At 31.3% G+C, this 24,167-nt stretch overlaps 1 protein-coding gene across 1 annotated transcript in view; it reads right to left on the minus strand.

Moving 5' to 3' along the window:
• Positions 1-1,309, minus strand: part of ISL1 (Insulin protein enhancer protein isl-1) — a 59,530-nt gene extending 58,221 nt beyond the window's left edge. Inside the window, exon 1 of the mRNA XM_051208466.1 lies at positions 1,220-1,309. The gene's annotated coding sequence lies outside the window, so the exon portion shown is untranslated. The remainder of the gene's footprint in view (positions 1-1,219) is intronic.
• Between the last annotated feature and the right edge of the window lie 22,858 nt (positions 1,310-24,167).

Here is a 24,167-nt window from a genome sequence, read left to right on the forward strand (position 1 = left end):
CTATTGAAAACCACGAAGTAGTTGATGGGTGTTTCGTCTCAGTATGAGACTGCTAAATAGTGAACAATAATGACTCTATTATGTATCAAGAAGAGGATCTTACAGTTTAACAACGAGTGCTTAATTTTCGGAACATAGAGATAACATTCACTGGTTTACATTTGTAAATCCAACTAATTCGTGAGATGACGCAACCGTAATTCAATATTACTTTTTACATTACACTACTATATTAAGTAGTTAAATCGATGAATTTCTGATTATGTAGTTCCAGACAACCTCAAAATGTGTGCATTATACTTTACTTTAAACATTTGAACATGAATAAAAAGCTCTCATATACAAAAAACGAAGTATAACTCAAGGTTAAATGAACCACCATTGTACTCGTGAAATTGAGTCATGTTAAATTAGTTTTACAATTCTTGATAGAAGAAAACATTTTTCTACTTGGTTAAATCCTTTAACCGTATAACAACCACCTTTACTATTCAAATAATATTATTTTAGATGTGAATGGATTATGACATAATATTCTCTTTATGTAAAACTTTTTAGGGATTGAAAAGTCTATTTATCATAAGAACATATCCACCATATAAACAATCAATTGTACTTCTCCATTTCAAATGTATGCAGTTATGATTCACATTTTTGTAACCCATGATTAAGCTTAAAAAATTAGATGATATATAAACTACTCTAAAAATTTGTATGCAATATATTAGTTTTATTAAAATGAATTTTCTTCAAGTGTTAGATTTTATCAGAAGGGGGTTTTGTGGGGATTTTAGTAATTTTATAGTTGAGATCATGAGTCAATTGAAGCTAGACCACCATGGAAAACCTAGCAGCACTGGACAGCCGTTTCGTCCTATTGTGGGGCTCCTCAGCAGTGTGCATTCACGATCCTACACCGCGAGATTCGAACCCAGGACCTATCAGTCTCGCGCCAAGCGCTTAACCAACTAGACCATTGAGCCGGAACCCGACGGTGTTAATATCTAACTTCCACCAATCCACGAAGTTGCACCACCGTACACCATTGTATGCCAAACAATTATAACATTTTCAATGTTTAATAAATGTTAACAATTGTATATACTCAGAATTATATAGAAATACTGTGTTACCATAACCATTCCATTATTCAGTATTTATTCGTACATATATATATATATATATATATATATATATATAAACAAAATATTACTCTTACCCATTTTATTCTCTTGATTTGAAAAATCAGCTTCATATTTAATAGCCAATGCAGTCATCATATGTAATCGTTGTTTATTATTGCGTAATTGTTTACTTTCTTTTCCTTTTTTAAATAACAACGATAGATTTCGTACAAATGAATCAGCTTTATTATGATGAATGTATAAACATTTAACTGTATTTTCTATATATTTATATATATATATATATATCTGTGTATACCTTTTAAAGTATATACATGAAATAAGCAAATTTACTATGAATGTTCATCAATTCAATTCATAGATATATATCTATGTATAAGTAATTATATTCTCCACTACTTTATAATTGTTTACAATTAGTTAATTCAATGTTGAATAATCGATTGAAGATCCCCAATGTACATCCATATATATGTACAATTATACCAATAATAGTTATCGTTTCGTTTTAAATCACTGTTTTCTAGATTCAAATAATTGAGAATATTGAAATTATTAGATGAAAGAATTGTAATTGTGATAATCTGTGTATTAAATAATTTAATTATAAACCAGTATCTATAAGAACAATATCGATAATGGATGTATGAATTGAAATAAACTAGTCAAAGTAATGTCAATGAACACAAAGACTCTTCATTTATTTTCATTCCCCTTATATTGTAGGTATTTTTTTTCTCTCACTAGTTTTTTCCTTCTTTCTCTCTCTCTCTTTAGATTTCTAAAGAAAATTATCATAATCATAATATGCTATTTTATACAAACGAACAAATGCGCTTATTTACAACTAACTTCATAACAGGAATTCCTAAGAATCAACCAATTAGAGTATAGAAAACGCGTGATTCTACCTGACCAGTTTTATGACTGGTCAAATCGAATGAAACGGCAGAAAGACAGCCGAACCAATGGAACGTAATTTAATGATTATTGTGAATAATATGGATATGCATGTTGGTGTGTGTATGATAATACACTATTGATGTCAATAATATTAGAAAATCTATGTCCTTCTATTCTCCTTTTTTTTTTACTAAAAAAGCAAATGACAATTCATGAAGATGAAAAAAAGTTGGAAAAAAAAAACAACAAAAAACTTGGTCTGGTTTTACTTTTTCTTTCTCTTTCTCTACCCATCTCTCTATCTCTCACTCTGTATAATTCTGTATAGAAGAAAGGAATTTTGCAAAGGAAAAGGGTATGAAAATTCTTGTGGGTCAGACCAACAATCGAAATTGTGGAGAGGTGTATGCTAATAATTTATGTTTCCTCATAAAAGAGAATAAAAGAGATTTAACAGTAGAACTGCTATTAATACTATTAATATTAATATTATTACTGCTGTTGTCCTAAGACTATTAGTCTACACCTGAGCTCGCTTGTATACACATACACACATAACATTTAGTAATACTTACACCCTCATATATAAACGTAGATAATCTCAAATGATAGAACAAAGCAAGTATTTATCATTCTTCAAATCGATTCAAATAATGTTTACGATAATTTTCAAAAATATATTGATATAAAGTAGTCAGATGTATTTTTCTACAAATGGAAGCAGTATTACGAGTGACTCTTATTACCCGAATTGAATTGAATTTACTATGGTAGAATGTGCTGAAATGTATTATGGGAATAGATTTGAATGTGAATAAACAGTGCGTTTAGTTCTTCCTATTTACTTGCAATCTATAAGAAGTCAGTTATCTATATATGGATCTAAAATCCGCCTTTGTAAATTAAGGTTAGAAATATCAAGGTTATAATTGGCATACTTTTCAATCTCTCAGGACAAGCTCTAAATACAACTCATCACGTAGCAATCAGTTTCAAAAATATTTTTTATAGTAGTCAAAATGAATATCATACGTTTTTGGTTTCAGGTTGTTGAAACCATTAGACAACAAGCCTTTCGCTATATATTTCATTTGATTTGACATTCGCCTATAAGATTTATCTGCAATATTGAAAGAACAGATTCTCCTTATGGGATCCAAACCCTCATCACTCACCGTCTAAGCCAGAGGATGAGACTGATCGCCTGCATGTATGGGGTTTTTATAGCCTTTAACCAGTAAAAAGTACTCAATGTGATACATGCTTTCTCGTCCGTCAAATAAACCCAAAAATCCCACGACTCCTCCCAGGATCGAACCCAACTGCTTTAAGCCTCACTAAAAGTGTTTGACTTTCGGACCACTGGACTACCAACCGATAGTTCATATTTCTAACTTCATTCAATGTGAGATACTGTCCGTCCCTCGTTCAATGCCAGTAAAATCTGTTACGAAACAATTGTTTTGGAAATATTCGTATGCCTTTTGGGTCTTCTAGACGAACACAATGGTAGCCAGTAAAATGAATCGGCTGTTGAATAAAAGCAGATGAATTATCATTAAACAAATACTTATCCTAAACTGAAACAACTGAACAGAGTACGGTTGGAAGTAGTTATTCTTTAAGAAGATACAGATGCGCTTAATTAATTCACATTACTCCCCCTCTCACCCAACCATTTCTACTGACTATTTATATCATAAATGATTTCCTCATTTTTTCGCTTGACATTATATACAGTCTTGTGAAGTCGGTAGGAAACTCTTTCTGACATAGGTTTTCCTCTGCTTGAATTTGTTATCAAGACTTGTCAGTAATATTGATAGGATTCACGAAAACTGTGTCATCCAGTTTCACGTCATCGGACGTTACCACTGAGCTAATAAGGTTACAACTGGTATCCTAAAGGAATGAGATATTTAAAATTGATTGATCACTAAACAATTACCATTGTCCTTTATTGTTGTCCGAATTCCATCCATCGTTATAACATGGCTACAAGTTTCTGTGACCTGACATATTTATTATGTTGAGATTTCACTAATAAGAGACTAGACAAATATAAGACTGGTCACTACTCAGTGACCAACCAATTATATACATCGTTAGATTTGAATGTTAATTGTTAACTGGGAATATGTACATACTAACCAACTATACTGATTCAGTTATTTATATGTACTCTTAATTTCTACATAACCAATTAGTGTTTCTTCATCCTTTTTACAGAAAAAATGTTTAGAATTATTGCTCTTCATATTCAAAATTAATGTAGCCATTCACATTGGTGAACAAAATAATTAAAAGACAATGACACAGAAGGGCATATACTAAAAAAGGAATAGATGATAAATTTCTTTTATATTCGATTAGGTAAATCATTGATTAGACAACGATGATACCATGTGCTCACTAGTGACTAGCTTTGTGCGGGAATTCTCGGAGATCTAGTAAGAAGCCATGACCAGTGGAGCTAATCCGTGTCGGGTAGAAACAGGTATCTACCTCAGTACAATGGAAGACGGTCACGCAATTTCGTGGATTGGTTAAAGTTAGACATTAACACCGTTAGAGGATGGCTCAGTGGTCTAGAGGGGAAGCGTTCGTGCGTGAAATCGAGGGCTTTGGGTTCGAATCCCGCGGGCAGGATCGTTGATGCGTACTGCTGAGTAGTCCCACAGGAGAACGAAACATTCGTCCAGTGTTTTCAGGTTTTCAATGGTGGTCTAACATCAATCGATTCATGATCTCAATCAAAAACTTAATAATCTCCACAACCTCATACAGACAAATAACAGTTAAGTTAGATAGCTAATTTACAAACTGCACTTTATTGATCGTGAAATAATTAGGATATGCTTATAAATACTTAAGATATTTTCTCGTACATGGGTATAAATCAATAAATGAATAATCTAACATTATTGATAATAAGACACGATTGGAATTCATCAGTGTATTGATTGTTTGTCTGTATTGTATGAGAATAGATTTTGTATACCGTTTAATTTTAATTTCATAAAGTGAATTAATTATGATAAATGAAAGTTACCAACTTGAACTTTTATTGATCATATAAGTTTTCATCTATCATAAGGATTATATCAGTATAAAAATGATACTGATAAATCTGTCTGCTTTAATAATGAAATGCTAAGAGTTTATTATTACTATTATTATTATTGTCATTAGTAGTAATAGTAGTAGTATTATATGACAGAAAACAAACTAATCTGACATCCTTTGTATAAACTATACATATTAATTATTGTATCATTTACATACATATAGTTAATATTATTCATAAATTACTAATCAAGTCTAAAGTTTAAACAGAATTCCTATTCTGATTAGCCTTTTATAGTTCAATATAATTTACAATGGTTTATAATTGAATGAAAAGTTTTTTATACATTAAATATCCAGAGATGAATGTTTACTTGTCCAAATGTAGGGTATACAAATGAATTACATTAAGTTTACTCATATATATATTTATACATGTCAGTGTATATTATTAATTATGAGCATGAACTCATTTGATCTGTTTCATATTGTAATTTATGGATCAGACACTAATCATCCATCCTAATGAAAAATGAGTATAAGATCATATTCATTGATATAACCTTAGTGAATCTATCCTATGTATAATTATTTAAAAGCTACTATTATTTCTAATTGCTTGCTTACGCCTGTTACTCTCAATCGAGCATAGGCCGCTAACCAGCATTCTACAGCCCACTCTGTCCTGAGCCTTGCTTTCTACTTCTATCCAATTATTGTTCATTCTTCTCATATCTATCTCCATTTCTCGGCGTAATATGTTCTTTGATCTTCCTATCCTCCTGCTTTGGCTTTGAGTATTCCAAGTGAGGGCTTGCCTTGTGATGCAGTTGGGTCCGTTCCTCAATGTGTGTCCAATCCACTTTCAGTGCTTCTTCCTGATTTCTTCCTCCGCTGAGATCTGGTCTGTTCTCTGCCACAGTAAGTTGTCGCTGATAGTGTCCGGCAAACGGGTCCGAAGTATTTTGCGTAGACAGCTGTTAATAAACACTTGTATCTTCTGGATGATGGCTTTCGTAGTTCTCCAAGTTTCCGCCCCATACAGTAGAACTGTCTTGACATTTGTATTGAAAATTCTGACCTTGGTTTTGGTTGACAGTTGTTTTGAGTTCCAGATGTTCTTCCGTTGTATATATGCTGCTCTTGCTTTGCCGATCAGCAGAAATTATAATCCTTTCAGATAAAATTATCTTAGTTCACAAAGGTTAATCTTTCGACAGAAAATAGAAATATCAGAATGATTTTTTGTGGATATTATAGCAATTTAATAGTTGAGTTCATGAGCCGGTTGAAACTGGACCACCATGAAAAACCTGTAAGTACTGGACGACCGTTTCGTACTACTGTGAGACTCGTCAGCAATGTGTATTTAGGTTCAATGGACTCATGAACTCAACTATTAAAAAAAATAGTTAAATTATATTTAATTGTGAGCTGTTTAAGCTTATCCTGTATTTTTAAAATAAACTAATCTTTCATGTTACTTTCATTGTTCAAAAATAGTTAACTGATAAAATAATTAAGTTTTAGTAGTGACTAATAATGGAATCCATGATTCATGTATCGTCCTATTTCAAACTTGTCAACCAGATGTATCTACAAGTGTTAATATCTAGGCTGGGACTCGAGCTCAATACCTTTTGTTAAAACACCCAATTCTCAATTCATTGATCTACTGAGTTAAGTTAGCCACTAACATAATCAACGAACATAAATTTTATTCGAGGGATTGTGTTTCTATATTGTTAATATTAAGGTTTCCTAGTGACCAGTGTCTATTGACATCCATCCGGTGAGAATCCACAGGTCCCAATAAATTTACAGAAGACCTTAACATCAACAATGGGAAAATGTCAACTCTTACAGATGATGTACATCATACATTTAAATAGATAAATAAATTTATAATGTACGGAAATCTCCAAATCAACGTATTCTTATTCAATTAGCTGCATTCCTGAATATTCTTTGTAATATTGAATTTAGATTGAGGTCATGGATATATCAATGTTACATCACCGCTGAAAACCTGGAGTACTGGACGGCTGTTTCGTTCTAGTATGAGACGTCTCAGCATTGCTCATCGACAATCCCACACACGGGACTTGAACCCAGGACCTTTGTTCTCCCGGGCAAACGCTTAACCTTTAGATTTTGATTACAATAGTTGCTAATTCGTTGAATTCGTGATATATATAATAATTTCAAAGTGATATCATCGAAGAGTTAATCTTTAACTTCCAAAATTGCTTGAATGAAATAGTTACCGCTCCCTTGAAATGAATTGGAAGAAATTCCTATTAAAGCAGATTAGTAAGAAGTAATTAATTAGCATTCATATTTAATTAATATATCAATTTATTTTTATACATACAAAAATTTTTCAAACGAGTTTGTTGAAACTTGAAAACAAAAAGATAAATCTATGTATATTATGTATTTGATTACATTAATGTACTAACAACTATTTGAAAGGACGTTCTGGTCAGTAGATGAAGTCTACAAAACTAAATAATTGGATACCATAAGAGATTGTAGAGATTGCTGAATTTCATAGTTTGCATCATTTACTGATTTCAGTTTAGCAGACTAACAAAACTCAGGGAGCATTGAATTGAAGTAGTATTCAATGTTTTACATATGTCACTTGAAATAACTTATTTTGATTAATGTAATTATTTACAAGTTAAATTTTTTTGTTTTGGCAATAAATATTTCGTTTGTTGTAAACCATTCTATTCTGAATAAGTTGGTTAGTAATGTACAGCCACTTTTGTAAGGATATGATATCTTTCAATGATCATGTACCCTAAGTGTACATTTATAATGATGAATCAACAAAACTAGAACAAAATAGTTACTAAATTTGTTTAGGGTATTCAACACTTTCGACTGACATCAGTTAATATAGACAACTGTATTTCGATTTCATTATTTAACAAACTGATTGATCAAGTTATTTTCAATCACAATTAGTAAAGAAATATCATCAATATTCTAATATACTGCTTATATTTATTATGAATTGATCCACTGAAAACTAAAGAACACTGGAAAGTTATTTCATATTTGTATGTAATCGATCAACAGTGTAGACTCACAATCGTCCAATGAGTTGAATCCAAGACTTTCAAACCTCATAGAGAACGGTTAACCATTAGAACATCTAATTTGGTATTCAGTATTACAATTCTAACTTAAATCAATATACATTACAGAGGGATGAGAATCTAATTTCCACCAAATCTATTCATCTAAAATATTCTGATATATCTATTCTGTTGTCAATGCTAAAATAAGATCATTAGACTAAACATGTACTTTATTCCGAAGTCAACTGATAGGCTTTTTACTATCAATATTAATATGATGATAAAAAGAAATGTCTAACTTCAACCAATCCACGAAGTTGCGCCACAGTATAACATTGTCTTCAATGAGCTGATATCTCACAACCGACCTGGTTGAACTCCACTGGTAACGGCTTCTCACTAGAACTCCAGGAGTATCTCTTGAAGTCAGTCCCATACTAGGACGAAACGGCCGTCCAGTGCTTCCAGGTTTTCCATGGTGGTCTAGTTTCAATTGACTCATGATTTCAACCAGCGAAATTTCTAAAATCTCCACAAAACCCCTTCTGATAAAAAGAAATGTGTTTTTTTTTTTTACAATAAATAGAGTCATCATTCAGACCAACTGATTCAACCAGTAGTTGATTAGTTATTATTATTATTGCAATGACTATAGTAGTCATGATACATATGATACCATATGTCATGGATAAACATTTAAACATAATACATTGACCAATCCATGTTAATTACTTCATTTCATATTAAATACAATTTGTGTTTTTCGTTGTTGTTGCTTTGCAAAGAAACAAACGTAAAATATCCAACAAAAAAATTATATTATTTTCTATCTATTTTATTTTAAACTTTATTCTAAATGATAAATGACTTTTTTTCTCTTCATATCTACAATCATTTAAATAATGCGCATAAATTCAAATTATCGCCAAAAATATTTTTAAAAAATCATGTTTATTTAAACAAAGTAAAAAAATACATATATATATTGAAAAAAGTGGTAATAAACTGTAAATAATAATAGAATAAAATGAACATTAATAAATTAATTCTTTAGTTGAATAAAATATTTTTATTATTATTTTAGAAAGATACATTACAAATTTCTTAAGATAGTATTAGTAATTAGTTAGTAGTAGGGAAACAAATGTTTTTATTCTTACCATACTATGAAAGTCAGTTAGCTAGATATGGAATACTTAATTTTCATTCTGAATATTATTATTATTACTTTTTTCTTTTATTTAGAAGGAATGAATTACAAAAAAATTATGGGGGTGGGGGGGTGCGATAAAATGGGACAAAAGTATTATTGTAATAAAACAATTCAGTTGTCTTTCTTTATCGTTCTGTTATTTATTTCATGATACATTTTTTTTAAATAAAAAAAATGTAGGAAAATTTTGTCCGAACTCCACCCTTATTTCTTTTATACATTACATAAACAATCCGTATCATTCCTTAACTTCCCTGTCTTTCTTTCTTTCTTTCTTTCATAAAATCACTATACATACATGTGTATACATGGTACAGTAAGAGATATTGGTAGAGAAAGTGAAGAAATCTAGTCATAGCTTCAGAAAACTTTATCTCTATGGTAACTAAATCAATAAACGATAAATCAAAAAAATAGCAAATATTTTTTTTTGAAAAGAAAGAACAAAAAAATAGGTTTTAGGTTGGACAATTTATTTTAGAAAGGAATTATATGTTTTTCTTTTAATTCAAATGACATATTTTAATGTAGATTTTTATTTATTTTCACGTTTAAATATAATAATTTTTGTGTGTATAAATTCATCTACATAAAATTAAATATTGGGTAGCTGAATTTATATATAAGAAACAGTTTTCCATTTGTCGAATGTATTGTCTTAAACATTAAAATTTATTCATAATCTAGCTTGATCTAGTCAATATGATGAATTCTACAAAGAAGGTTGGATAGTTGACAATTAAAACAAAGTCTCCTTGTGTAAATATTTAATTTATTACTGAAATGTTTTGTTTGAAACTGTTAGAATTTCATATTCCAATAAAGGATGATGATCATATTGAGATTTTTAGTGAATACACAAATTCCACGATAATGAAATTATTTAGTAATATGAACGGAAATGAACTTTAATAGTTCAAGTCATCATCGCACTGACTAATGGGTTCCCCAAGAAGGAACAACATTTTACGATTTCTTATGTGAGTGTATTTTCTAAGCGTTAAATTTCTCAGAAAAATCTTAACATGCAACTAAGCAAAAAAATAAGCGAAAAGGGTAATAAGACAATTTCTTAACTAGATTCTCCTAATGTAGCTAATGAAAATGAAAAACGAGTGAATTCATTTATGGGGTTCGAATGCATCAATCAAATAAATGATATTTTTTGTAGTGTACCGACTCCTGTAACCAATATAGCTACACTTGTGAAAATGATACATATGATAAAACCACAGTTGTTCAAGTACTGACATGTTAATATGTTGTGAACTGACGACGAATTTGCCATATTAACCTTCTGCGTTTAAGTGCAGTATAAATGGATAAAATGTTAGTCAAGATATATTTACTGTTAACTTTTTACCCAATGCTCAATTTATCTGAAACTATCAAGTCGAACCTTGGCAGTGATACATGGAAGTTTATTAGGGAGATAAATATGAGAATAGTATGAATAAATAGTCTATGTTTAACTATAGCAAGCTTTGAAATTTAGTGTAGAAATTAATATAAAAAGATATTTTGAAAAATTGAATTATAGAAAGTCTAATGCTCTTATCCACAAAATTATGAAATATCCTATACCACTAATGTAGATCTATGTGAGTGGTTAAAAAGGATACTGGTCCCTTTCCAGAACAAAAAAACTCGTATAACCGTTATTCTCCAGCAAAGTTTTATTAATCTGTAAAGTCAGCTCATACCAAAAAAGGAATATATGCTATGGATACTTATAAAACTACTTCCTTCATTATAATGGTTCAATAAAACAAATGAGATAAAGTTATAAGGAAAAATTCAATTTATTAAAAGTACTTCGATGTATTGACAAATAATTCACCATGAACCTAGAACAACTACTTAATAACATAAAAAGTTACATACGCCTTTTAATTTTGTTCTATTTCTCTTACCAGAAATTATGTATTTATATCTGGTCTATGATTGGCTAAAAACATGTTTATGATCCGTGAACATTATATATATAGACCCCAAGAGTATATGGTTACATCCAGATAGAAATTCTCAAAATGAAATATAAAATACCAAAATACGTTTTTAATAGATGGATAGTGGCTTGCAGTGGAATCCAGGACGCGCGTTTCGCCCTATTTGGGATTCGTCAGTTGGATGTACCTGCATCTAGCCCCGGAGTGAACATTAACTCTGAGATGAAGATACATCCAGACGACGAGTCCCAAATAGGATGAAACACGCGACCTTGATTCCACTGCTATCCACTATCTATCTTTGCTTATAAAGCTTGTGACTTAAGGCTATATCAAGGCAATGCGCACAGTATGCACATATGCCAACAAGAGACTGATCAATTGCAGTCATAAATAACAATGGATAGATACAAGTAAAACAACAAGTGAATTGATTTACTTCATAGCCCACATTTTAATTGTAATAATTCAGAGACAATATATCTTAAATTTCAAACTTTTGTCCGATTGCAAATAAAGTGTTTGAGTAAAAACAGCATGTTGTTAATCTATTCTCAAGTGTTCTAGGATAAAACAATCTGAATTCTAGTTCAGTTGAAGTCTAATTGTAATTCTTAATGACAAACCAATAATAAACATCGATGTTTATGTAAAGAACTTTCGATTATTTTTATTACATTTCACACAGATGAATTCCTTGTGTATTGATAAAGAAAAGAATAAATTAACCACTGAAATGTCTTCAGTTAAGTTATTTACAGCATTTGGTATGGTGACGGGTTATTAAATTTTTATTTCATAAAATGTATGTGAATACATAATGCTGTTGTGATCAGATCAACTGTTAATTGGTTATAACAAATTCTCGATGTGCCAAGAAATAAACTCCTAGATTTTCATAGCTGAGAAACAGATATCCCACAAATTTGAGTAGATCACAACTATTTAAATGAATTAACATAATATCAATGTTTGTCTTATAGATAGTTTGTCATGTGATATATTAATGGCTATTATCTGTGATGATTATAATATTACGTTATAATTAGCGGATACCTCACATGTGAAATATCCTGGCCTATTTAATATTGAATGGCGCAGGTGCATACACCCTTTGTGTTCTCCTAAATTCTAGTCTCCTGATTCCTCCTTGTATCTTTTTTCTCTTCCCAAATTTATTTCACTGGATTATACTCTTTAAATAACATCTCCAAACCCTAATCTTCCCGATTACTGCTTATACTCTTACTACCTCTACCACTACGGGATTTGAATCGACAACTGCATCTCTGTGCTAATGTGGTATGGCAACTCGAACTGATGTACGTACGTACGAAGTTCTACGTTGTTACTGACTGACTGACTGACTGATAATATTCTGTGGCCTTATATCTGATTCCATTTGGATTGTTTCTGATTGCTATCGAATTATACATCCTGACTGTTCTTGTATATAATCATCGACTTAACTCGCGTTAGTGTATAACGGAATTAAATAAATCAATTACGAGAATGAATTTCGAATAACTGTATTTCATACAATCGTTGATCAAGACAAACAATCGAAGAAACGAAGAGAAGAAAGCTAAGTGAAGAGAACGAAACAAAACGACGCGGTGGAGAAGACGTGTGAGCCAACTCGATTTAATCAAGAGTTAATTAATATTTATAGTCGTATAGAAATAAGTTACAGAGATATGAGTATACGATAAGAAATTCACACACATACACTTACATAAAAACAGTCAAGATTGATAAGCGAATAATTAACAAGGTCAAAATGTAAGCTAAAATAAGCTAAATGGGCTCAACATATGACCAGCCATTACAAATAATTAACATACCAAAATATTTAGAAAAGAATCCAAATTGACTATTTGAATAAAACAACAACTTCATGAGTATGATGTTATTTATTTCAAAGTTAAAAACTGAATGAGTTAATAGTTGAAATTGTTTTTAGTTATTTCAACATTTAACTTATCTAACCATCGAAAATATTGAATTTATTGAAGTTCAAGATTAAATTAGTATAGTATACTACTGGTATACTACACTATACTATATATATATATATATATATATATATATATATATATATATATATATGCATATGCATTAGTATTCTTGTCAAAAGTAATTTATATAGGTCAGATCTATTAATTTAGTGAGACAAAGTAAAGTGATATCCAACAACAACAAAAGAAAGGAAAACAGTCCAAGTACACATTTAGTTTGTCAAGTATATAACTAATTTCATTATGACCTTAACTAATACAGTTATAATGTAAAAAACAGTTTTTCTTCATCCAGTTAACTAAACCGCTAAAATGAACTGAAAAAAAACATGTCAGATTAATTTAAAATGTACACTAATTATTTTGTTCAATGTAAAAACTAAATATTAGCTAAGCTGAGAGGTTTTATCATCCCCTTCCTATCTATCTATTCCATACATGCAAACATTTATAGTTATGCATATACATTAGTTGAAATGAGTTGTTTGTCTAACAAAACACAACAACAGCAAAAAACAAAAGACGCAACATTTTAAAATTTACCTAATTTAGATAAATAGAAGGGGAAAAAACTCTATAAACTAAACTTGTCTATCATAATGAAATAAAATTCTGTTAAAGATTAGACAAGAGATCCAGATGTATACGTAAAATGATGAAATGGCAGGAGGGCGTAGATAAAATATTCTTTATACAATCATAGACATAATAATTATAATCTGTCATAAACTAGGGTCATATATATTGAGGTTGATCATCGGAAAAAACTTCGTTTTTTTTAAAAAAGGGCTTGTCTTTTTTGTGTTTTTTTTATGTTTACTTAAAATTTATCGATAGTATTAATACATAGAGGTGTCTTCTTTTTCTTTATTAGGAATGATGTATTTTTATCTTTTTGAAAGGAAAAAAATTGAGTGAATTTCTTTATCAATTAATTATTTAAGACAATCATTCTTATGAATTCATAGATGGTTGAGGAGGAAATAAGATTAAGTGATCTGTTAGAGAAAGAGGTAAAGTGTGTGTGTGTGTGTGTGTGCGAGGGGGAGAGAGAGAGAAAGTGTGAGATAGATATAGACTATAGGGTGGAGGAATATTTGTGTTTTATTCTTTTTTTTAATTCATAGTAAATGAAAATACCTACAGGTGATTATAAATCATTATCACCACCATTATTCTCTAACACATAGAAATATGTAAATATTAACATACTGAACGTTGAAAAAAACCATCAACAACAACAACAGACTATTTAATTTTTCTATTTTAAGGGATTATTCAATTTGATGTAGAGAATTTCAGCCAGACAAGTAAAATACACATAAACAAATAGGGATTTAAGGATTATTGGAATCGAACTATTGAAGATTTTTAAAAATGGTATATCTATTAAATCAGTGTTTATACGTAATCTGTGTAGTTCTTTTCCGTAACCTTAAGTTCTACTTTTCATTAGTTATTACTTTAAATGAATTAAAAGAAATCTTGATGGAGATTTGTTAGAATTTAATTTTTGCCTTAAAAGATTACAAATAAGGAAAAATCAAGTTGATTATAAATAGTAGACACAGTTTAGAACGAAATATTAATAGTATGAATTTATTAGTCAATCTAAGACCACGATTGAAAACCTGGAAGCATTGGACAGTCGTCTCGCCCTAGCATGAGACTCCTCAGAAATGTTCGACCACAATCCTGCATGTGGGACATGAACCCAAGACCTTCGGTCTCGCGCTCAAATATTTGACCTCTAGACCACTGAACCAGCATCCACAGGTGCTAATGTCCAACTTCAGTCGGCCCAGTGCTTTCGGGTTTTCAATAGTGTTTTAGCTTAGATCGACCCACGAATTCGACTATTAAAATTACTATATACTCCACAAACCCTCATTCTTATAAGAGCATAACTGTCTTCTATCTTGACACATGAAAAACAAAATGAGTTCAGTGATTCAATGTGAACTCATATTCATTAGAAAACTCATCGAGCACTGGTTAGCTTTTTTCGCCCCTAAGGCTTGCGGATATGCACATATGGGATACTCCACATCAGATCAAGTTCGGAAAAGTAAGTAGTTATTTAAACTATACAATTCTTTTCACAAAAATATTAACCAAGCATAAAGCAGGTAACAAACAAGCCTGTGAATCAGATCTTAATTCCATTTGTTCTCAAATGCCCCAGGATGAAAATGTATAATGAGTAATTCTTTTAACCGAAAAAAATGTTTTTTAAAGTAAAACAAACGAAGTATTCATGCAAATACAATTGAACGTTTTAAAATTAAACAAAATGTTATGCCCGAAGAAGATTAAATTATGGATAACTTCTCAGATCTATTTATGAACTGTCATATATATATTCCTATTGTATAACTGTTAGGTAACTAGATTATGTACGTATACGTTCATATTCCTTTTATCATAAACTTTTATTTGACCTATTGATTACTATTATGCGATTTATTATTCTTAAGTTATTTCCAATTTATGAGTTATAGTCCCTCACAATAACAGCCACCTCTGGGCTTGATCTTGTATAATTGTTATTTTCTTATTTTATGGTATGATGCCTGTATTTAAACTGCGTATGACTGAAATACATGGTTCATACTGTGGAATCTGAGGTTTGTGTTCTGAACTCAAACAGGCAGGGTTAAACGGAAGGACCAATCAGGACTCAAAGTTGACTCCAGGCTGCTCGTACTAATTAACGCATCATTGGTATGATATAGTGCCAAAGTCACATAAATCGTGTTCTAATTGGTGATTTAGTTAAGTGATAGTTGCTAAGGCAAAAGTCATAACACAAAAGTAGCTCGACATTTCAGTATTGAATTCGTTATTTTTTAATGTCGTGCAGTCTGGAATGTTCACACACTCCCAAATACGCAATACGACGAAGATACACCTAATAAAAGGTAATTTTAACAGATAACGAAAATAAATGTCTTATTTTAGTTGGTTGGAGGCAGTTGTCAGATGTCATCGGGAGTATCTCGAGGGTACTGATACTCCCAATGAGATTAAAACCTATACCAACCAGCCTCACAATCTGAGACACTGCCCTCAATCTGATCGAACAGCAAGCGATCCCTTTTACAATTGATGCATTTACGATTTACTGACCACTGATTAGTGATCAATGTCCCTTAGTGTTGATCGAATTCCGTTGTTCAAGTTACAATCTGACTGTAAGTCCATGTTTGAATAGATAATAATGGTATTAAAGGAAACAATTTAATAATAAACTCACTGTTTACATAAAAATGATGGTGGTTATGAAGATAATAGGGGTAGACAACAGTAATACTTAGAAAAGTTATCTATTTCTCAAGTGTACACATAAAGCGCTAACTGTTAGTGTGTTTAGTCATTACTTGGATACATATAGGACAGTATATGAAAAAGAAAGTAGTAATCTTAATATTCACTTATCACTAATGGAAATATAGTTATTTTAAAAAAAAGTTAAATCGTAATCTGGGTGGCCATTGTTTATTTATTTATTTTACTTTATTTCATTTTAACATTCCATTTTGTTTTTCTTTTATTCTTCTTTGTTTATCATGTTCATTTCACTTCACTCTTTTGAATTCATATTTTCGACAACAAAAAAAGAAAGAAAAATGCGTTCCGTGTTTCAGTTTTTTCTTTCTTTTCTGTTTTCTGGCATCAATCACTTTTTTGCTTGCATCCTCTCATCCTATCCCTCACACACACACACTCTCCCGCTATTTATTTTACATTCCATCTCTTTATGGAATCTGTCAATGTAATAAAGTTGGATCAGTTAAACTGAACAGAAATAAATAAACTAAATGAAAATATGTAATTAGACTTTTTTTCTAAAACAAAAAAAGGATATCACATTTATTCAAAAAATATTTTTTGTATTTTTTTTTAAGGAAAAAGAATTCGTTCAAAACTATGCCCATAAGCAGAAAAAGGGAATGTAACAAAGAAAAAAAAGTAATTTGTTACGAATAAATGAATTGAGTAGATATTAACTGAGATTATTTTATGTGATTTCATTTCTGTCTATTATATAATTAACTGAATTGAGTTATGCCATTACATTGTTATAACTTTGAATCCTGACATTTACTTACTTACTTACGCCTGTTACTCAAAATGGAGCATAGGCCGCCAACCAGCATTCTACAGCCCACTCTGTCCTGGGCCTTCTTTCCTACTTCTATCCAATTGTTGTTCATTCTTCTCATATCTATCTCCATTTCTCGGCGTAATATGTTCTTTGGTCTTCCTCTCCTCCTTTGGCCTTGAGGATTACATGTGAGGGCTTGCCTTGTGATGCAGTTGGGTGCTTTCCTCAATGTGTGACCTATCCACTTTCAGTGCTTCTTCCTGATTTCTTCTTCTGATGGGATCTGGTTTGTCCTCTCTCCCTCTCCGCCTGGAGCCTCTCTGGGGCTAATGCCGGTCTCAAGCCCGGATAAGTTAGATGGGTTGGGTATGGGGTTAACGAGCCCATGTTATGTCCCGATAAGCATAATGACTGGTAATTTTCGGGATCCATTTATGGACCAATACTAAACGTATATTTTCATCGTATAATTGTTAAATAACTAAACTATTCATATTCATATTCCTTTTATCATAAGCTTTATTTTAACCCATGAACTGTTATTATACGATTTTCCATTCTTGAATTACTCCCTGTCTGTTAATCACTACTTCCCACATTCACAGCAACATTTGACCAAATCTTGTACAAATGCTGTTTTCTATTTTATGGTACCTTGTGGTCTGTTTGATTGGTATATAAAATCAGTATGTTTAAGATATAACGATTCATATCTCAGAGGCTGGGAATGGTGTTCTGAACTCAACTGGCTGGACTAGACAGGAGGCGGGACCAATCAGAACTCCAGGCTGCTCATATGGGTTTACGCGTCATTGATCCGACCACTGCTCTCTGATTGGCGGCCACAGGTTATAACACCCCATACCGTAGAAAACTAATTCGCTAAAAAACGCTAACCAGAAAAAATAATTCAAATCATTTAAACTCCACCCTGGGAGTCAGAAGATCTTCATTTAGAATAGTTATGATACCTCATGGTGAAAGCGGAGATCCTTCGGAAGTCACGAGGCTGATGCCTCTTCTGACAACCAGAGCAACCATTAATCTAGGTACATGGAATTTAATCCTAATACTCTTTGATCCATAGTTAATCAAAAAACTTTTAGACTAGACAAGCATGACATTGATCACCACCCAGTGATCAATCAATTGCGATTACATCTCAGTCCTACAGGAGGTCAGTCATGGCTCGGATAGCTCAGTGGTAACGTCTCTGACTGTGAAGCTGGGTGACACGAGATCGAATCCGTCAGGGAGCACCAGTTCCCTCAAGATTACAGGTACACCTTGCTGACGAGTGCCAAGTAGCACGAAACCCGGGTCCAGGGTTTCCTGTTGACTACCTCCAACCACCATCTTAATCTCAATACATAGTGCCCGCAGTGTCGAGTCACCTAGACTGGTGGCCACATTGCAACATGATCGATAGCATTCGATCTGCACTAATAAGGACTAGACAAGCATGACATTGATCACCACCCAGTGATCGATCAATTGTGAAACTAAGTAATATCCACTTCGGCATCTGTTGTAATAATAAATCTATTCTAAGATTCTTCGAAGAATAACTAACAATATGGGATTTACCATGAAGTATGTTTGAAGTGTGGACTTTAAAAGTAATAATTAAGCTATCTCAAGTTAATTCTGAAATATTCCCTAGTGAATTAGCAGTTACACTTCATAATTTGCTAGTTAATAATAAAGAAATATACTAATGATCGTCTATAATTCTCAAATAAAAATAACAATCCACTCAGTTGTAACATTCCTATGTTTTCAATGTCATATGAAATTACAATTCGATACTACGAAAAAAACTAATCTAATTCGTTTTTCTTACTTCGATACACAATGTACGAACTGAGTTTTGGTTTTCTAAACGAAACTGTACTAGTGCATTTAATATGCTAATAGATGAGAAGCATATACCTGAATAATGAACGTAATATAGTTAAAGAAACCTTTGTTATCCTTCATGTCACTAGGAAAATTGAGTCATATCGATTGATACAAATAAATGTCAATAAAATTCATGTTAAGTAAAATTCAAGTACCTTCTATGAACCATAACTATCCCTATAAACGACTGTTTGATTTTAAACGCTTTTTGAGATAACTAAACTATCTATCTTATCTAGAAAAATGGAGCATAAATTGTGAATACATTAAATGACCACTTGTCTATTGGTTAGTGGTTAATAGACCATCACTAATTGATGATCATCAGTTGCTGTTGAACAGAATAATGACAGCATCTCTATCTCTCTAACTATAATACAAGGTGATAAGACCTCGAAACTCATACTGGAAATCTCTCTCTACAAGATTTCACACACCTTATACAGATAAATGTTAAATAACCAAAAATTGAAGTCCATATTTCTCTTTCTATGAGTTACAATCGTCTGAAATAAAAAAGTGACCACTGAGATTACTTATTCCTTTATTCTACAGGTACACAATTTATAGTAGAAGTGTCTTGACATTCATTATGAAGATTCGCACTTTGATATTAGTTGACAGTTGTTTCGATTTCCATATGTTCCTCAGTTGTAGGAATGAGGTTCTTGCCTTGCTAATCCTCGCCTTTACATCTGCATCGGATCCTCCTTGTTCACCGATGATGCTTCCCAAGTACGTGAAAGATTCCATATCTTCCACAGCTTATCCATCAAGTGTGATTGGGTTAGTGTTTTTCGTGTTTTATTTGAAGATCTTGCTTTTTCCTTTATATATGTTGAGGCCCACTGATTCAGAGGCTGCTGCTACACTAGTTGTCCTCATTTGCATTTGTTCGTGTATATAAGATAGAAGGTTCAGGTTATATGCGAAGTCAAAATCTTCTAATTGCTTCCAAGCTGTCGATTGTATTTCGTGCTTCCCGTCAAATGCCTAGATTTTTATAATTCAGTCGACCACTAGAAAAAAAAGAAAGGGGGAGAGTAAGCATCTTTGTCTGACTCCGGTCGTCATTTGGTATGCATCTATCAGCTCTCGATCTATGAATACTCGATTCAAATCTCAATGTTAGCACTGACATACGAGTTCAGATACTTTCATATTATTAATCTCAAATAGGTAGAAATGTGCATCCTAGATACCACTGTTAACCACAATATAATCTCTGACTTGATATTCATCTTCTGTTATGTATACTAAAACGTTAATTATTGTTATAATTATTTCACTATTAACAACTACCAAAACAAAAGTAAATAAATTGATATTTGAAAATAGAACACAACAGCTATAATTCTATCAAATTTAAACAAATTATGGAGTTGAGAATACATTGAATCTTGAATCATTTTTTCTAACAGTGTGAACCATGAAATAAACATATTTTTATTTAGAAAAAAAATAGACAATTACATATTATCAGTATTGGCTGTCATATTAACGCATAATTTGTTGCCCAGTATCATCATTATCTAGTTCATTTATAGTTTACTGTTTCATGAAAAACAAAAAAAAGAGACAAATCAAAACCATCATTATTATCTTGATTTGAAATGAGTTCACAGACAACCCCCCTCCCTATATATATCTCTCTCAATTAAACTGTATATAATCCAACTAATTTATTTTAAATATGTTTGTTTATATACATATGGGTATGTGTATTTTTTCTGTCAAAAAAATGTATATTCAAGAATACATAAATACTTCGATTTGCCAAAAATTCCATCTTTCAAGAGAAATAGATTTATATGTTGAATAATCAGGTGAGAATAAAAAAGAAGGCTCGGTATATGTATATATAAGTATGTATATATACCTTTCAAACGAGGAAACAGAATGGGAGTATTACAGTTTGACAAACTTTGACAGGTGGTATATACTGTCTTGTCTTTAAAACTCAATTCATTTTACATTTCATTCTGAATTATGAAAGAAAAATTAAATACCACTGTGGTTGTGTATATTTTGTTGAAAAAAGAAAGAAACAAACAGACTATAGATCATTTCCTTTGTTGAATAATTTAGACAATTACAACGTATTATTATGAAACTAAACATTACCACCCACTATTATTGTCAATATAAAACTTGAACAGTTATACATGTACTAAAAAATTGCAACCTCAATAGATCTCGATCATTAATTTCCATCTTATCATGTATACATTACATAGTAGACTAAAATAAGGGATAGACACAAAATAAAACAGACAATAATGATCACAGATCAACACAATATACCTATGTCGTAGATCATATTCGGTTGTAACTGTTACTCCTTTTGTTATCATTATTATTTATCTTTTATTTTTTTTTTGGTAACAATTTACCAAATAAAAATTTATGGCTTAATATTTGAAGATAATACCATCTTCGGTTAGGAGACTAAGAAAAAAATGGAACATTAAAAGATTGTAGATAAATTTAATGCAAAGAAAAGAGGAAGTATTATGATATTCAATAGAAATAAATTGATATTATTATTTCCTTACATTGCTTTTTTTATAAGAGTACTAATACTACACAATACAATATTAAACTACATTATTGAATAATGTTAATTAATGAGTAAATTTTCTATAATACAACATTTATGTGAACAATTCACATCACTAAGTCATATGATGTAATAATCCAATATAATCAAATGACAATTATCAACAAAATTGAATTTAATCATTGGTTACATATTTATTGAAAGCTTTCAACGATCAATAACAATGAAATTTAAGATTAAGTAATAGATTGAGCAATAACCGATTCCCTATGAATTTTTGTTTAATCAAATGAAGCATTTCTTACATTAGAACTACAATAGATAATTATTATCAGTTGTGGGTTGTGGGGATTGTTAAGTTTTTGATTGAGATTATGAATCAACCGATATTAGATCAATGGACAGCCATTTCGTCCCATTGTGGGACTCCTTAGCAGTGCGTATCCACGATCCCGCACACAGAAACCGAACCCATACTAGGACGAAACGGCCGTCCAGTACTTCTAGGGTTTCAATGGTGGTCTAACATCGATCGTATAATTATGTATGTAGAGCAGTCAGTGTACACTGAATAAGTTTAGAACTTCAGAAATATAGGTCAATTTTATGATTTGTTATGACATATAGGCAAAAATGGATAGTCGCTAGCAGTGGAATACAGGACGCGCATTTTGTTCCACTTGGGACTCGTCATCTGGATGTACCAGTATCTCGGAGTTGATGTTCACCCTTGGACTCGAACCCAGTACCGTTCGATGGGAAGATACAAATAAAAAACACTAAATGAATTTAAAACTTCACCCCAGTGTACAAGCAGGTGGTCATGAGGACCCAGTAGTTATGTGGATAACGCGATGATATTTAAAGCGAAAGGTATTGGGTTCGAGCCCCGGAGAGAACATCAACTCTGGGACGCAGGTACATCCAGATGAAGAATCCCGAATAGGACTAAACGCGCATCATGGTTTCCAGTGCTAGCCACTACACATCTTTGCTTAAAAAGCTTCTGACTTCAGGCAGTATCGAGGTTTTACCCACAGAATGCACATATGCCAACAAGAGACTAATCAATTGCAGTCGTAAATAACAACAAGATGATACAAGTAAACGATACCAAGTGAATTTAAAATAGATATTCCAAGTTTTCGGTGATGGTCTAGCTTAAATTGATTCATGAATTCAACTACTGAAATTACACCAGGTCAATTTGTTTGATAAATCTGATCTAGTTTACTGCTGAACTAAAAACTGATACTGCTTTTTAAACAGCTTTTTATGATACGTAGAAATCCAATTAATACTTTTAATCATGATAATATTCAATATATGTAATTTACATTATTAAGGATCTAGAGAATTGGATTATAACAATATATAGAGTACTGATGTTCTCAAGATTACCAATCATCAATAATTAACTAATCATTATGAATCATTCATTATTAAATAAAATATACTATACTATCGTTATTTAACTCAGCTACTGATCAATAAAATCCTATTAGCACTCGTTAGTAGGTAATATGAAATTATTTAAATACTGAGGAATAAATGAATGCATAAGATGAATATAGTTACTTTCGTTAATTCACAACACCCTAATGTAACATAAACTAGAAAGTTATTTTCATTACAAAATGAAACCTATCGGAAAAGTACTCGAAAACTTGGAAGCTCAATACAAATATATCGTACTGGGTTAGAAATCCTCAGAAATGCATATTTATGAACTCATATTGAATAGAATGAGCTACATGCAGCTCTTGAAAGATGTTATCAGACTACTCAGTCAACTCGCAATATACATACAACTTCCATCTCAAGTCATTTATTATTCACTGATTCATTATTGGCCTAGTTAACTCTTTCTAGGAGTAAGGAAAATCTATCTCAGTATTTAATCATTATTTACAAAGTGAGTGTATCATATTTAAGTGATATGAAATCACCATACGCATAGAGAATTAATAAATACTATACAACCCATATTTTAATGTATTAACCAAAATGAATGTAAAAATAAACCAAATAACACCAGTTAATGAATGAATTATTTAATTTGATTGCTTCTTTTAATCTACTCGTTGGTGACATATTTATGAGACTATTGATTCATATTAGATAGAAAAAAATTTAAGTAAAATGATCATTCAATGCTTTCAACTTGGATTCTTCAGTGAGACGAGCTCGCTTTTTATCTCGTGTTAGATG

The sequence above is a fragment of the Schistosoma haematobium genome, chromosome 1 (genome assembly GCF_000699445.3).
Source record: "Schistosoma haematobium chromosome 1, whole genome shotgun sequence".
In the NCBI taxonomy this organism is placed as follows: Eukaryota; Metazoa; Platyhelminthes; class Trematoda; order Strigeidida; family Schistosomatidae; genus Schistosoma; species Schistosoma haematobium.